The sequence below is a fragment of the Thermobia domestica genome, chromosome 15 (assembly GCF_964235325.1).
Source record: "Thermobia domestica chromosome 15, izTheDome1.hap1.1, whole genome shotgun sequence".
Lineage (NCBI taxonomy): Eukaryota > Metazoa > Arthropoda > Insecta > Zygentoma > Lepismatidae > Thermobia > Thermobia domestica.
The window spans coordinates 142,213,479-142,226,867 of NC_137468.1; the positions used below are offsets into that span (position 1 = coordinate 142,213,479).

Sequence of the window (13,389 nt, forward strand, 5' to 3'; positions counted from 1 at the left end):
AAGTTGAAAACGGAAATGGATAGTTTGTATCACTCCCGCTTTGAATAGAGGGTCAACGAAAAAGATGAAACCTATTCATCGGATAGTGAATCTATTCCGAAAAACTGGTTCTCGACATCTATTGTCGTTTTAATGCAGTGAAGATCAATATTGAAACCGGAAGTACTAGTGAAGTTCTACCAATTCCGGTTTTAGTAAGGTGCTACCAACGAAGATGATATCCAAAACATCGCTTTTCGCATTTATAGTTCTTGTTCTGTGACTACTAAAGTTAAAACCGAAAACGGTTGATTCTAGTACTCCCGGTTTGAGAGTAAAGGGAGGAGATGAAATCTACTCTTGGGACGCAGAATCAATTTAGGAAAACCAGTTCTCGCTATCTCTCCTCGTTTTTGTTCTATGGAAATCAGTATTAAAACCGTAAATACTTGTAAATTTAAACCAGTTCCGGTTTTGGTGGGAGTATTACGGGTGTTTATGATATGTTTTCTTGGAACGATGAATCGATTCGAAAACTACTTTTCGCTATCTATTATCGTTTCTGTTCTATGGCATCAACGTTGAAACCGGAAACAATTTAATTATTTTTGCCACTTAAGGTTTCAAAAAAAAGTTAGCGAAGGAGATAGAGCCTATACTGAGGATGCAAAATCAATTGCAAAAATTCGCATCTCGATGTCTCTTACCGTATTTGTTCAGATATCTTATGACAGACAGGTGGACAGACGAATGTGGCCATTCTATAAGTCTTCTGACACACTTATGGATAGCATAGTTTGGAAGTCTAAAAATCGCTCACTGTATACCATATTTACTAAAACCGTTAAGCCTACTTGTATATAATTATTTCCATAACAATCTACAAAACTAGAGTCAATACTTCGATATTTTTGTTTTGTCAATAAGTAACAATAATGTTCATATTAGCAATTCTTTTCCTTCAGAAGAGCTTCCCGTTTCTAAGCGGTTACCATACGTGCCTTTGGCCTGGGAGACCCGGGTTCGATTCTCGGCAGGAGTTCATGTAGTTCGGATTAAGCTGTAGGTTTATGTCTCATATAGCCTCACTGCTGAAAGGGGCGCTTAACTGAAAATCAAACCAAAATTTTCTTCAGGTTTTTGGTAGCTTTACTTTTATGTTTTCGATCGTTTTCACTCTGGATTTGAGTATGATATTTTTCTGATTTGAGAGGGTGAAAACACTGACAGTGTATATATATATATTGAAGGCATTTGGTTGAATTCAGTGATTTGACTTATAACAATCTGTTTTAAGCTTTTCAATTTTTAATATTATTACTTTGTAATCTTTTTGAATGTGCAATCCTTAAAGCTATAAATCAAAATCATTCAGATCCAATGTTTTAAAAACACACAATGTATTAAACCATTAATATCTCATATGAAACATCTTAATGAAACTTTTCTTTATGATGCGCTCTCTTCTATATCAAACCCTTATTTAAGAAATAAAGAAAAAAATCCCCAAACAATTCGTTAAATAAGAGTTGTTCTATATATACGTAGAATAATTTTATCCAGGAGTTAATGCAAGTTCAATACAAAATGACAGCTTCGTCTTGTTCTCATGATATCTTGTTCTACTGATAAAGACATAAAGCTAGGCGTGTCTTGGCAAGCCTATCCATTGTCCCTGGCGAAACTCTGAAGCTAAATGTTATCACGTGGTTCTCCGGGCGGAGAATAAGAATTAGCGCAGGCTCAAAGCAACAGGAAATAGGTTACCATGACAACCACAAATGTTATCCTTCATAATATGAGCTTCCAGTTCATACAGCTTTTCTACGAGATATGTGGCTGTCAATTGAGTTTCTTTAAGCTTTAACTAAATTCTTCTCTTAACATTTTAAGAGTCTATTCACTTTTCTTTTCAAAAACGTGAAAAATTCGTTAATTGCGTATTTTTTATTCAAACTCAGTCTATAAGCAAACCATTCCATGTTCACCGAATAACACCATAAGAATGGAAATAAGAATTGGACAAGAATATAGCCATACAAAATATTAGGTCTCAAGGAAACTAGTTATTAACATTGAAGAGAAATTTAGATTAGTTTTAATTTACTAGAATAATAAAACATATTTGCAGAATATTCTTCATTTTAACTAGTCCAGAAATGAGCAGATTCTTTTCTTTCTTTTCTAATGTTAATAATTCATTAATTGATTATTTCCGGGTTATTTTGAATGAAACGCAATCTGAAATCTAAGGAACACGTTACACATTGCATGTTCATCAAATAATAACCCTAAGAATGGTTTGAGAATTAAAAAAGAATATAGTATAACCTGTTGGTCCAAAAGAATAGATTCAAAAGAAATCGGGTATTTACAAAAAAGGGAACATTTAGAGATGCAAAATTATGTTAGGTTCACTTCTATTATATTAAAAGTATTTTTACAGAATATGTTTTCGTCTTAGTTGTCCCGAAAATTAAAAAATGAAGTACTTAAGTTTAACGTTCCACGGTTATGCCGGTTAGGCTAAAGGAGACGGTGATAATGAGAAATGAGTCAAATGGTGGAATGAAGAAAGTGGGAGGAAAGGGGAGAACCCCGAGAAAACCCACGAGCACGGTATTTGTCCACCATAAAGTCTACACGGCGCGAGCTGGGATCCAACCAAGGACCCCAAGCACCGGAGGTGAACGCTCTACCACTGAGCCATCGCGCTCCTGACCCGAAAATTAATAGATTATTTTGACTATATTGTCAAAACTCTATATGTGCTAAAAATTAAATAAAAATAATTTTTATTTGGATAATTGAGTGGCACACTAATGTACTGACAATGGATTACTCTTTCAATTTATACTGTATATATGTGATTCAACTAATTATTGAAAACTAATAACAGAGCTCTATCTAATATTTGAATTCATTCATTTATACAAAAACATATATACATAAGCAATATTACCTAGATTTCCAGGTCATGTAAGTTTGTGGTAAACAACATTGTGTCTACAAGTTTCTGTGATATTCTCTAGTATTCTCCTACATTCTCATTCCACTAAATCTTTCAAAATCATTTGTGTCCTTTAACCTGAAGAACAAAATCGTGGAACCTTAAATTAAATATTTAATGTATTTTTTTACTACTACACTATACTGTTTGTGACAGTTGCAATGTTTATATTGTAGTGTGCTCAAATTGATCCTCAATTTGGGTTTTGGAAGTAATTATTATATTTGTAATAGAATTCTACTTCAGACTTGACAAAATTCCAATGAAAATAACTTATAGAAAAAAAATCGTCGGTTAATTTCTTTCCTGAAAATCAAGGGCAATATACATCGTACAAAAGTTCATCCGAATTCTTCCGATTTGGATCAAACTTGGTATTGTTGTAGACCTTGATCTCCTATTTAAGCGTGTGAAATATTATGGCGTACAGACTTTTGCTTTCCGAGTTATAGGCCATGAATTGTGCGGTGTGGATTGAATTAAATTTTCGCAAAACAATTTTAATGAAGATTTGCTTAAAAGATCAATTGAGATTTTTCCCTCAATTGGGAAATTTACACTTGTGAAGACTTTCATTTTTCAGAAATATGATACACTTGAGTAATTTTGACACTAAAAATTCTGAATACTGTCATCTTGTTCATCAAATAGTTGAAGCAAGTTTCTTCTATTCAATGCAACAGGTATTTGCATATATGCCTCCCTATCTCTTACGTATTTTTTTTTTTCGGATATAATGAAGCTTGGTATATGTTTATTCCTGTAACCTAAAAATATAAGAAGGTTATTTGGGGTTGAAATAACCCAAGAATATGTAGGTAAAAGAAAGTAAAATTAACTCCATGTTGAAAGTTTGCAAACATACATGCAGGGTTATACCCAGCAAGTTTATCTCGAGGAGCACAAGACTTTTACAGAGGGGCCGGACTTTTACATTTTAAAAGAGAACCGAAAATCTTGTTTAAGAATATGTGCGTAGACTACATATTAATATACATTACTCATATTATTATTATTATTATTATTATTATTATTATTATTATTATTATTATTATTATTATTATTATTATTATTATTATTATTATTATTATTGTTTGTACATGGACTTTGATACTGGTCAAAATTAGAATGACACATTGTAGAAAATGTACCAATTATTCAAAGGAAAAGGAAAAAATATTTTAGGAAGTCCATTTGTTTGACTTTGCCTTTATGTGTGTAAATAAAAGATATAGAACCACCGCACTGAACTTTCTCGCTCTAATTTCTTCAAGTAAATCGTGCTATGCTGCTGTTATTACTGAAAGGTCTATTTATAAAATACGAACAAAATTGTATTTTACGGAAATTTCATTCGAAGATAACCTAGCGTCAAAAGTAAACTACCATTTGTGGACTTTCTAATGACAAATGACTATCATGTATTAGAGTTATTTATGAAATATTTGTTTATGAGGTATCAACAAAATAGCATGAATCGCATTTGAGGAAATAAATAAATAAATAATAATAATAATAATAATAATAATAATAATAATAATAATAATAATAATAATAATAATAATAATAATAATAATAATAATAATAATAAGGAAACTATCCCTGTAAATATTTTCATGGCAGCTGAATTATTAATGATACAGAACAAAATCATCTCAGTCTTGTTTTTGAGAATAGCTCACCCTCAGGATAAACGAATAAACTACCACAGATTTTTTCCGAGACAAACGAGTTATGTAATATTGTCAGGTTATTAATGAAATATTTACTTACAAGATATGAACAAAATTGCCTGTGTTATTTTTGAGAAAATAATATGGAAAACACACAGCCAAGAATAAATTAGCCCTTCTGGATTTTTCCTAGAAAATTGACTTCTATCGTATTATGGGGCTCTCAGTGAACACTGATTTATGAAATAGCCGATTTTGAGAAAATAGCAAATTTTAATGTTTACTCCTCAGTAAACTGTCTTTATTTTTAGGTCAAATAACACCCCTAGGAGTCTTATAAAGACTTACATGTTTGTTTTAAATTTAGTTTCGATATCTTAAACGCTATGGCCTCTAGGTAAGTGAACATCTGTGCATCGGGACGAACGAACTGATGAACAGACAATAAAAAATCTGTATCTCGCCATGTAATGTGTAAGTCAACTGAAATATCGAATTCGTTTTTGTTTGTTTCACGTTCCCACACTTTCTTCTCTCCTATCGTCACTCGAAATTATAAATGGTAAAAATAGAGAAAATTCGAAATAAAAATAAGATTATTCTTAGACAGTTATGTAATAGTATAGTGGGTTAATAAAATAGCAACTGTGTACATTCAGTTAGGTAAATGAGAGTAACAAAGTTGGTAATTAATCAGTATCAACGGCATAGGCAGGGCGCTTACTCGGCTTAATCCTCTTTCCCCCTTCCCCTTAGTACAGTGACACTGAAATGGATTGTGCTTTTATGTAGTGTGTTCACCTTGTGACTCTTTAATATAGATACATTACCACTCATTTATATTGATAATTTGTCACGGCAAAAAAGCTTCACACAAACTTGTTTAAAGAAAAACTTACTTTACATAAGCTCTATGCTTAACCCATATAAGATTCCAGCAGATTGGTTATATGCTGTACTGTTAATCTTTTTCAATTCTTTCTCGTTACCATAGGCATCATAATTTACCATTTGTGAGTGCGGTAGAGAGAATTAAAAATGAAAGTAAATGTTAAAATTTTGTTATTCTTATGTAACCCCGGTGTAGCCGCATTGTTAGCGTGCACTGCCTCAGTGTGCATGGTTCCTGGTTTTATTCTCGCTGGTAGCACTAAAATTTTCTGATATTGACACAGTATCATGAGGCAGTTGGAAAGCTATCTGAATTAACAAGTAGTAAACTTTCTCTTATCCAGAAAGGAGGACGGTGGTCAGTGGTAGAGCGATTATCTCTACAGCGTGGGATCCTTGGTTCGATTCCAGGATAAATAAATTTATGGTGAACAACATCGTGTCTGTGGATTTTTCAGGATACTCCCGTAAAGGGCATAATCGTGGGACGTTAAACTGAAAAAATTCAAGGTTTCTGATCCAGAAAGCCTGAAATAATGGCATCTGGGAACTGACGCGCTGACCACTCATCATCCAGTTGAACGTGAGCCATCTGGCTGGCCATAGTTTTTCATACCTGTAGCGTCAGGAAGTTTAATTTAATACTTGTTAGCAAACTTCGCCACTATTTCAATACTGTGTAACTAAAGAACACTGAAAAGAACGTAATTTCTTTCTTACCTGTCTCACTTGAAATTCGCCTCACCTCTGTTTACTGAAATAAAATACTAAATTCCGTGTTACAAGAACCCATGAAGTACTCTGGCTGATCATATGACCCACATTTCACACAATAATGCTTGAATGATGTCACATAATGCTTGGTATATGTGATTGTGTGTTTGTGTGTGTGTGTGAGAGAGAGAGCGCATTTCTTCGTTATGGCGATACTATGCTCCATGGTCGGTTCCTGGCTGTGTCATTGATCATTATTGCACTAATTATTTTATTGGGGAAGTTCATTATTATAATGTGTTGACATGGTTTAGACTTCTTTTATACCAATACTATTATCTGGAAAAACTATTCACTCATTAACATAAATATAATACTATTATAGCTAGAAAAATAACACTTGAACAGGAAATACATATAAACTCATCATCAAACATGAATAAACACGTTTTGGAGTGTTTTTTAACAACTCTGCTGCTAAATGGAAAAATAGGGACTCATTTTTACAATATTCAAATTTCTGGTTTTATATTCATTTAAACCTTATTCTTCCCATGTGAAGAATGGGTATTTCTATTTACTCTATTATAAACATTCGTCATATACTTTAGTAAATATGTTTAAATAAATACTTAATAGTCGAACTTCGTTTGGGGGGAAGGACAGAAAGTCGTTTAAGAAGCGGGTCTCATTTGCCTGCCATGAGTACACCCCTGCATACATGTGATAATAAAATAATTTTCCAGTATAAACTGTAGTAAAAATACAGTTTGACACAATTTAGTGCATACTCTTCATTCGAGTAAAATCAGTTGGGGATAACAGAGATAGAAAGAATAAACTCACCCCAATTTGAAAGCTTCTTCTTATAAATATAATAAGGAAATAAATTTCCACCACAATTTTCGTAAAAATAATCCAATTTTGATACAGAATGGCAACATTTATTCTCAAAGTTCAATTCAATCCTCTCCTAGCGGTACTGATATGAATTTATTCACAGTCAATGTACATTTTTCGTTGGCCATAGCGAGTGAAGGAAGCCCCAAAATGTATATCACTAAGTAATATTTTAATTTTATTTTTATACAAAAGTTGCTTGTTTTTCCACAATGTGTTCAATTACGTTACAAACTTTACTATTTGAAATTTTCGGATGGTCCCGGATAGGGATCTATGTGGGGCAATGAAAGCATCCGTTTGATGAGCCCTCTAACATTTCTTCAAGCTCCTTCGTGGCTAAGCGGTTAGCGTATGTACCTTTGGCGTGGAAGACCCGCGTTCGACTCCTGGTAGGAGCTCATGTGGTTCGGATTCCACCTTAATCAGTAGGCCCCGTCTCATATAGCTGCCCTCATATGCCCGGGACGTTAAACTCAAAATCAATTTAACTAACGTTTTTTCTATTTCTTTTTCTTTTCTTTTCTTTTTTTTTGTTTAATCCTTTTATCTCCAACGGTTTGTTATTTATAAGCATTGACTATGTTATCTGAAACACATAGTATATACACTAAAAGTATTACTGAATTAGAGATATCAGACAAAGTAACGAGATACTGCTCTTTTAACCGTGATAACAGCTGCCTTGATAGTGAGTTCAAGAAGTCTAGGAACTGGTCTGAAGGTATAGCCTGCCAAACATCTTCCCGAATTTCCCATAAATCAGTAAACATCGATGGTTGATGATGTGTTAGCACACTTTCAAAGTATTCAAACTGAATTCAGTTGGACTTAAATCTGGGGTTCTTGATGGCCGTTTCCGTCGGAAGAAGTCAGTGAAATGTTCCTTGAATGAGGTGCTAGGCAACCTAAAGCTGTAACAGGAGCAGTTGTTCTGCTGGTATACTCCATATAGCAAAGGGACATGAAGGGATACAAGTGATCGTCTAGCAGTTCTTTGATTTGATTTGATTTTGAGTTTAACGTCCCGTTCAGCAGCGAGGCTATATGAGACGTCGTCTAGCAGTTCTACACTTGGGTGTAGCAAGGTTGCGTTGTGCATGTACCAAATATCTCAAATATTGCCACCACGCAACCACCATAAATTTGTACAGTTCCAACCTGACACTCTGGATCCAGGCTTTATGGGGCTCGAGCCATATTCGTAGTCTACTTCCTGCATGATACAGTCGGAATCGAAGTTCATTGCTCCATGCTACTCTTTTCCAATCGTCGGATGTCCAGTCACAATGTTCTTTCACCCATGCAGGACACTAGGTGTAGTGTTGTACAGTGAGAAGTGGTGCTTCGCAGATCATCGACTTCTGAAGCCCCTATGATGAAGTGAGCAATGCACACGTAGAATATGGCGGCTCAGTTTGCAGTTCATATACCGACTGAACGAGTGGACCTCTGGTTGAGTTGAGTGATCAAGTTGACTAGGATTCATTGGCACTGGTTATGAACAATACGGCTCAGTCTTCAAAGATCACGATCACGATCATTGTTCGTTGTAGTTTACCCAATTACTCTTTCTTTTACCGCTCTCTGTGTACCCTCGCCATACCCTTGATACTGTAGAACGAGAAACCCCCAATTCTCGCAATCTGGCTAAATATTGTAAACTCCTTCCAAGAAAATTATACTATTCTAACCTTACGTACCATCTTTGCAAGGTGGTGCGTAGTTAATGAGGATAGCTCCTTTGAGAGAATGATTTTGAAGTTTTATATAAAGGCTGGAGCTATCAACGTTCAAAATAAAAGTGATAACAGCAAATGTTTGTAGGAGATGATACGAAACATTGAGACTGTTTTATGTGAAGAGATACAAGTTATTCAGGTCACTAGTTTGTTGATTTCAGGTGTGCCGTTCAATACGTTAGATTGAAGATATCCTTCTTAAATGCTTTTTCTATCTTTATTCCTTATTTGCTATCTGAGTTAAGGCTTTTATAGCATTCTCTATCACAACCACTTATACACAATTTATACAAGGAAAATACCTATATCATTAGTAACAATATCAAACTAGAATGAATATAAAGACTGGAATACTTTTTTTAAAAAAACAAATGGAATTATAATAAAGGGTGACAACCCATTTCGTCCAAACATATTTAGTCCAAACATCTTCCGGAGACATTCGGTCTGGTAACATTTGGTGGTCCAGTGACATTGCATCCAACAGATATTTTGTCCAAAATACAGTCGCCCATAAGACGTTTTGTTCAAAGCACAATTTGCCCACAAACATTTGATTCAAACAACGATTTGTTCATTGAACATTCCGTGCAAAGGACATTTCTTCCATTGGACATTTGGTTCAAATTTTATTTTGTCCAACTACATTTCGCCAAAATACATAGTATTTCGCAGTGGCATATTTAGGGGGGGCTTCCGGGCTTAAGCTCCCCCGAAATCTTACTTACTATAGTAAAGTATATGAAATTTCTTGCAGAATTTTCACATTTTCAGGCAACCCCCCCCCCCCACGAAAGTTAACAAAAAAAACCCAGAAACAAAATCGTAAATACGCCACTGGTATTTGGTATTAGTATTTGGAATGAAAACTGATGTATTACTGAACCGATGTGTTGCTTAAAAATACTAAATATCTACGTAACAAAACAAATAACAAGAAACACACTTCCGAGATGTCTTCTCAATGACATATCGAATTTTGAAATGTACTTTGATATTTAATCAATAAAACTTGAATACTGTATATGTTCAGGAAATGAAAATAGGGTTCATCTATGTATATAAATTTGAAGAGAGAAGCATTTGAAGGTGTTGACGGTAAAAATTAATTACTTGTGAACAGTTCGTGTTTTTTTTTTTTTTTTTTTTTTTCTAGTTACAACATCGTTTCTTGTAACAGTTCTTTACAGTCTCGAACCCAATCTCTAATGGAACACTAACGGATGCTATTTCTTTTATATGAAATGTTTGTGACAAAAATATTTATGCAAAGGTACCCAATATAGTATAATCCTATTTTGCATTGTGCACAATGAATGAAATCACCAGCCAAAGTAGTTACATGCACCAGTAGGTGCAAATAACCTAACTGGTTGCTTTCACAAGCAGTTATAAATCGGAAATAGTGGTCCAGCATAATTACTCCTTATTACCGCAGGTGAAAATAAATTGATTCCTTGTGTTCACGTTATGTTTACTTTCGTTATGTTTACAATAAGTAACGCAATGTGTTCATATTCGCTAACGCTCTCGCCTTCGGTGCAAGCTGTCCCGGGTTCGATTCCCGGTGGGGGCACTCGGTCGAAAATGTGTAAAGAAAACTTTTTCAGGCCAGCCATCCAGAATAAGGTTTTCCTGGGTTTTCTTCATTCACACCGGGGCGGTACCTAACATATAAGACCCAGGCCGCTTCCTTCCTTCCCCAATCCTTTCTTTCTTCCCTTTCCCCGGATAGTGTGATCGCCAAGGGACGTCATGTCTCATACGTGACAGGCTAGAATGGCCATAAACGCTGAAAGCCCAGAAATCTAAATCCTAAGTACTAAATGTGTTCATTTCAGCTGTAGGTGGAAACCATATAATTTTTGCTTCTTCTTTTCCTTTAGTAGAACAGAAGGGAAACAAAATGTCATTTTATCTGCTAGTGAAAACAAGAAGTTGTGTTATTTGCACCTGGTAGGGAAAACAAGTAACCATGTTAAACCACTATTTCCGATCTACAACTCCATTGTAAATTCTACAACAATAATTACAAAATTCAAATACTAAAAATGTCTTCAGTTGAAATGTACTTTCGGGCAAATGTGTTTGTGCAAAATGCATATGTCCTTTGGGCCAAATGCTTTTGGCCGAACGTCCTTTGAACGGAATATCCAATAGATAAATTATACTTTTAACTTTTTTTTTTTTTTTTTTTTTTTTTACGAATTGTACTTTGGACCAAATGTCTTATGGAGGAATTGTACTCAGGACTAAATGTCTTTTGAACGAATTATCCTTTTGACTAAATGTCTTATGGACAGATTATATTTTGGACCAAATGTTTATTGGATGCAATATCTTTCGGATGAAATATCCTTAAGACCTTAGACGAATTGCTTCTGGGCTACTTGTTTCTAGACTAAATGTCATTTGGATGAAGTACCTATGGACGAAGTGTCCCCAATAAAGACAAAATTGGAAAAGCTTACATCAACTTACAATCACACTAAAATTCAAACGAATATATATATATATATATATATATATATATATATATATTTGGTCTAGGAATTAATTCGTGCGTTTTTACAAAAGATGGCGTAACTAGCTTATTGTCCCATAGTTTCGTTGATCCAAACATGCGTTGAAAACTACTGTCATTGAGCATCTTGTTTAGTATATGTCAGTTGCTTGAAGCGGAAACAACATTTTTTCTTCAACTGAAAATGGCGCATTTTGTGCCTGATGAAGTGTTTGTGCGGGGAGTTATTCTTCATTGCTTTAACATGAAGAAAAGTGCTACCGCAAGTCATCATATTTTAGTGGAAGTGTTTGGTGACCATGCTCTAGCTGAGCGAACGTGTCAGAAGTGGTTTGCACGGTTTAAAGGTGGTGATTTCAGCTTGGAAGACCAAAAGCAATTTGGACAGCCAAAAGAATTTGAAGATGAAGAATTGAGAGCATTGCTTGATCAGGATTCGTGTCAAACGCAGGACGAACTTGCAGAAGCATTTGGAGTTGAGCAAACAACAGTTTCCAAACGTCTCAAAGCCATAGGAATGATTCAAAAGATGTCTTATTGGGTTTCACATGAATTGAAAAGAAAGACGTTGAAAGAAGAAAAACCGTTTGCGAATTGCTGCTTCAAAGACAGAAAAGGAAGGGATTTTTGCATCGAATTGTAACTGGTGATGAGAAGTGGATTCATTACGAGAATCCTAAACGAAAAAAGGCCTGGGTGAAGCAAGGTGAACCAGGTCCTTCACAACCGAAACGAGATATTCATTGTGCAAAGGTTATGCTGTATATATGGTGGGATTTGAAACGTGTGGTGTACTATGAACTTCTGAAACTTGGTGAAACTATTAATGGACACCGCTATCGACTACAATTAATGCGTTTGAAGCAAGCTCTGGCCTGAAAACGACCAGAATGGAATAACAGGCATAATAAACTTATTTATCAAGATGATAACGCTCGACCACATGTCGCAAAACCGGTCAAAACCTATTTGGAAAATGTCGGATGGAAAGTGTTACTCCACCCGCCATATTCACCAGACACTGCTCCGTCTGACTACTACTTGATCGATTGCATGAATTGGACAGCGGTTCACTTCTTCAGAAAATATCGAAAAATGGATCTTTGATTAGATTGCGTCAAAAGATGAGGAATTCTTTCGACACTGAATCCGTAAATTGCCTGAAAGATGGGAGAAAGTAGTGGCTAGCGATGGACAATATTTTTGTTAACGTATTCATTTACTTTGTTTTTGAAATAAAGCTTCAATTTTTATTAAAAACCGCACGAATTAATTCCTAGACCATATATATATATATATATATATATATATATATATATATATATATATATATATATATATATATATATGACTACCCAATATATGATATAATTATATTATATTTTCTTTAACGTAAAATTAAATGTCTGTTTTCACTCTATATTACTAACAACTGTAATCCTATTAAATTCTATTGAAAGTACCACCTAAAATACATGAGCTTATAATAACCAAACAACTTGTACCTTTACCAAGGATATAAAAAGAATTAAAGCAGAGAACTTTATGAACTTAAAAATAAATAAATAAAATGTTACAGTTCGTTTTTCTGTCCAATCCTTAGTCAGTCAAAACAATCCTATTGTTTCAAAGATGTAGTAGTTGATCAAATTTAAAATAAAATATCTAACATTATATTAATATTCATTTTTTCAGTAACATACACTTACTATTTTCAATTAATAAATAGTAAATGGAATTATTACACAAAATATTATTAATACTCTAGGAAACATAAATAATATAGCTATTAAATTATTTTAATTATTATTTCATATCTCTACGACGAAACTCTTTCTCGATAAATTTGGTAATTTTCTTTACTATGGCATTTTTGTACAATTATGCGAATATAAAAACATGTAAGTCAGCAATAATATTCACGAAAATCAATTTATTAACAATAGTATTTTCTTG

At 34.1% G+C, this 13,389-nt stretch overlaps 1 protein-coding gene across 3 annotated transcripts in view; it reads left to right on the plus strand.

The window, feature by feature from the left end:
* The window catches only part of DCX-EMAP (Doublecortin-domain-containing echinoderm-microtubule-associated protein), a 386,324-nt gene that overhangs the window by 276,356 nt on the left and 96,579 nt on the right, over positions 1–13,389 (plus strand). The gene's annotated exons all lie outside the window — the stretch shown is intronic.